Below are 4,577 nucleotides of genomic sequence, written 5' to 3'. Positions count from 1 at the left end.
GGGATTATTGAGATTTCCGATTTCAAATCAAATTGTATTGGTCACATGCATGCGGATGTAGCAAAATGCTTGTTTGAATGAATTTGTTCGGGAAATGTAACGTTATGAACCCTAGGCATAGGCCCTATCGACTGGTAAAACTGTGGAATAGCCGACATCAGCTTCAATGACCACACCAACACCATTGTCTTCTCATAATGAGCCAAATAAATTAGTACAGTAATTACTTGCACAGGCATAAATTAACTGTGGCATTACAGCACCTGCCACCAGAGAGGAGTAGATCTGCATTTTACGCAGAGAGGTCATCAGTGCCTCAACCAAGAACCAAATCTCGGGATTATGGACCAATTGCTTGGGACAGTGTAAAAATTCAATATTTGTATTTAAAGTTAAAATAATTGACAAATAAAATGTAATTAGACCTAATGAAGTTGATATGATTGTGGTGCGTTCTCAGCCCCCTCCTGTACTCCATGTTCACCCACGACTGCGTGGCCATGCACGCCTCCAACTCAATCATCAAGTTTGCAGACGACACACCAGTGGTAGGCTTGATTACCAACAATGACGAGACAGCCTACAGAGAGAAGGTTTTTTATTTCACCTTTATTTAACCGTGTAGGCCAGTTGAGAACAAGTTCTAATTTACAACTGCGACCTGGCCAAGATAAAGCAAAGCAGGACAAAAACAACAGCACAGAATTACATATGGGATTTGTCACATGCGCCGAATACAACAGGTGTAGACCTTACAGTGAAATGCTTACTTACAGGCTCTAGCCAATAGTGCAAAAAAAGGTATTAGGTGAACAATAGGTAAGTAAAGAAATAAAAACAACAGTAAAAAGACAGTGAAAAATAACAGTAGCGAGGCTACATACAGACACCGGTTAGTCGGGCTGATTGAGGTAGGTACATGTAGATATGGTTAAAGTGACTATGTATATATGATGAACAGAGAGTAGCAGTAGCTTAAAAGAGGGGTTGGCGGGTGGCGGGACACAATGCAGATAGCCCGGTTAGCAAATGTGCGGGAGCACTGGTTGGTCAGGCCAATTGAGGGAGTATGTACATGAATGTATAGTTAAAGTGACTATGCATATATGATAAACAGAGAGTAGCAGCAGCGTAAAATAGGGGTTGGGGGGACACACAATGCAAATAGTCCGGGTAGCCACAAACGTACAGTCAATAACACAATAGAAAAAGTATATGTACAGTGTGTGCAAATGTAGTAAGATCAGGGAGGTAAGGCAATAAATAGACCATAAAGACAAAATAATTACAATTTAGAATTAACATTGGAGTGATAGATGTGCAGATGATGATGTGCAAGTAGAGATACTGGGGTGCAAAAGAGCAAAAAAAATGAATAACAAAATGGGGATGCGGTAGTTGGGTGTACTATTTACAGATGGGCTGTGTACAGGTACAGTGATCGATAAGCTGCTCTAACAGCTAATGCTTAAAGTTATAGAGGGAGATATAAGTCTCCAGCTTCAGTGATTTTTGCAATTCGTTCCAGTCATAGGCAGCAGAGACCTGGAAGGAAAGGCGGCCAAATAAGGTGTTGGCTTTGGGGATCACCAGTGAAATATACCTGCTGGAGTGCGAGCTACGGGTGGGTGCTGCTATGGTGACCAGTGAGCTGAGATAAGGCGGGGCTTTACATAGCAAAGACTTATAAATGACCTGGAGCCAGTGGGTTTGGTGACGAATATAGAATAAATATTACAAGTCAGAACCGTCTAAGTCAGAACCGTCCAGAGTAGTGATGCTAGTTGGGTGGGCGAGTTGAAGAGCATGCATTTAGTTTTACTAGCATTTAAAAGCAGTTGGAGGCCACGGAAGGAGTGTTGTATGCCATTGAAGCTTGTTTGGAGGTTTGTTAACACAGTGTCCAAAGAAGGGCCAGATGTATACAGAATGGTGTCATCTGCATAGAGGTGAATCAGAGAATCACCAGCAGCAAGAGCGACAACATTGATATATACAGAGAAAAGAGTTGGCCCGAGAATTGAACCCTGTGGCACCCCCATAGAGACGGCCAGAGGTCCGGACAACAGGCCCTCTGACTTGACACACTGAACTCTATCTGAGAAGTAGTTGGTGAACCAGGCGAGGCAGTCATTTGAGAAACCAAGGCTATTGAGTTTGCCGATAAGAATGCGGTGATTGACAGAGTCGAAAGCCTTGGCCAGGTCGATGAAGACGGCTGCACAGTACTGTCTTTTATCGTTATGAGCGTGGCTCAGGTGGCTGAGGTGCACCCATGACCAGCTCAGAAACCAGATTGCATAGTGGAGAACGTACAGTTGGATTCGAAATGGTCGGTGATCTGTTTGTTAACTTGGCTTTTGAAGATTTTAGAAAGGCAGGGCAGGATGGATATAGGTCTATAGCAGTTTGGGTCTAGAGTGTCTCCCCCTTTGAAGAGGGGGATGACCGCGGCAGCTTTCCAGTCTTTGGGAATCTCAGACGATACGAAAGAGAGGTGGAACAGGCTAGTAATAGGGGTTGCAACAATTTCAGCTGATAATTTTAGAAAGAGAGGGTCCAGATTGTCTAGCCCAGCTGATTTGTAGGGATCCAGATTTTGCAGCTCTTTCAGAACATCAGCTGTCTGGATTTGGGTGAAGGAGAACTGGCTTGGGCAAGTTTCTGTGGGGGGTGCAGAGCTGTTGGCCGGGGTAGGGTTAGCCAGGTGGAAAGCATGGCCAGCCGTAGAAAAATGCTTCTTGAAATGATCGATTATCGTAGATTTATCAGTGGTGACAGTGTTTCCTAGCCTCAGTGCAGTGGGCAGCTGGGAGGAGGTGCTCTTATTCTCCATGGACTTTACAGTGTCCCAGAACTTTTGGGAATTAGTGCTACAGGATGCACATTTCTGTTTGAAAAAGCTAGCTTTAGCTTTCCTAACTGACTGTGTGTATTGGTTACTGACTTCCCTGAAAAGTTGCATATCGCGGGGGCTATTCGATGCAGTACACCACAGGATGTTGTTGTGCTGGTCAAGGGCAGTCAAGTCTGGAGTGAACCAAGGGCTATATCTGTTTTTAGTTTTTCTATTTTATTGAATGGGGCATGCTTATTTAAGATGGTAAGGAAAGCACTTTTAAAGAGCAACCAGGCATCCTCTACTGACGGGATGAGGTCACTATCCTTCCAGGATACCCGGGCCAGGTCGATTAGAAAGGCCTGCTCGCTGAAGTGTTTTAGGGAGCGTTTGACAGTGATGAGGGGTGGTCGTTTGACCGCAGACCCATTACGGACTCAGGCAATGAGGCAGTGATCGCTGAGATCCTGGTTGAAGACAGCAGAGGTGTATTTAGAGGGCAAGTTGGTCAGGATGATATCTATGTGGGTGCCCATGGTTACAGATTTAGGGTTGTACCTGGTAGGTTCCTTGATAATTTGTGTGAGATTGCATCCATCTATCATCTATCTTAGATTGAAGGATGGCCGGGGTGTTAAGCACATCCCAGTTTAGGTCACCTAGCAGTACAAACTCTGAAGATAGATGGGGGGCAATCAATTCACATATGGTGTCCAGGGCACAGCTGGGGGCTGAGGAGGGTCTATAACAAGCGGCAATGGTGAGGGACTTTTTTCTGGAAAGGTGAATTTTTAAATGTATAAGCTTGAATTGTTTGGGCACAGACCTGGATTGCATGACAGAACTCTGCAGGCTATCTCTGCAGTAGATTGCAACTCCGCCCCCTTTGGCAGTTCTATCTGGTCAGAAAATGTTGTAGTTGGGGATGGACATTTCTGAATTTTTGGTGGTCTTCCTAAGCCAGGATTCAGACACGGCTAGGACATCAGGGTTGGAGTGTGCTAAAGCAGTGAATAAAATAAACTTAGGGAGGTTTCTGATGTTAACATGCATGAAACCAAGGCTTTTACGGTTACAGAAGTCAACAAATGAGAGCACCTTGGGATAGGTGTGGTGCTGGGGGCAACAGGGCCTGGGTTAACCTCTACATTACCAGAGGAACAGAGGAGGATTAGGATAAGGGTACAGCTAAAGGCTATAAGAACTGGTCGTCTAGTGCTTTGAGGACAGAGAATTAAAGGAGCAGATTTCTGGGCATGGTAGAATAGATTCAGGGCATAATGTACAGACAAGGGTTTGGTAGGATGTGAGTACAGTGGAGGTAAACCTAGGCATTGAGTGACGATGAGCGGTTGCGTCTCTGGAGGCACCAGTTATGCGGAGACCTCACCTGGCTTCTGTGGAGGAGCTATCTAAGGCATTTAAGGCGGGGCTGGGGGCTCTATAGGGAAATAAATCAATAATAATAATAATAATAACTAACCTAAACAGCAGTAGACAAGGCATATTGACATTAGGGAGAGGCATGAGTAGCCGAGTGATCATAGTGTCCAATGAGCAGCAATAGATGAGTCAGAGCGGCTGTTCGGTAGTCGCTACTACGCTAGGTGAGCTGGAGACACGGCGTTCAGAAAGCTAGCGGGCCGTGGCCAGCAGATGGATCTTCGGCGACGTTGCAACGGAAAAGCCTGTTGAAACCACCTCGGACGATCACATCGGCAGGCCAGTCGTGATGGAT

Source organism: Salvelinus sp. IW2-2015, linkage group LG36, assembly GCF_002910315.2.
Source record: "Salvelinus sp. IW2-2015 linkage group LG36, ASM291031v2, whole genome shotgun sequence".
Taxonomy (NCBI): domain Eukaryota; kingdom Metazoa; phylum Chordata; class Actinopteri; order Salmoniformes; family Salmonidae; genus Salvelinus; species Salvelinus sp. IW2-2015.
Note: the sequence above shows the minus strand (reverse complement) of the source record.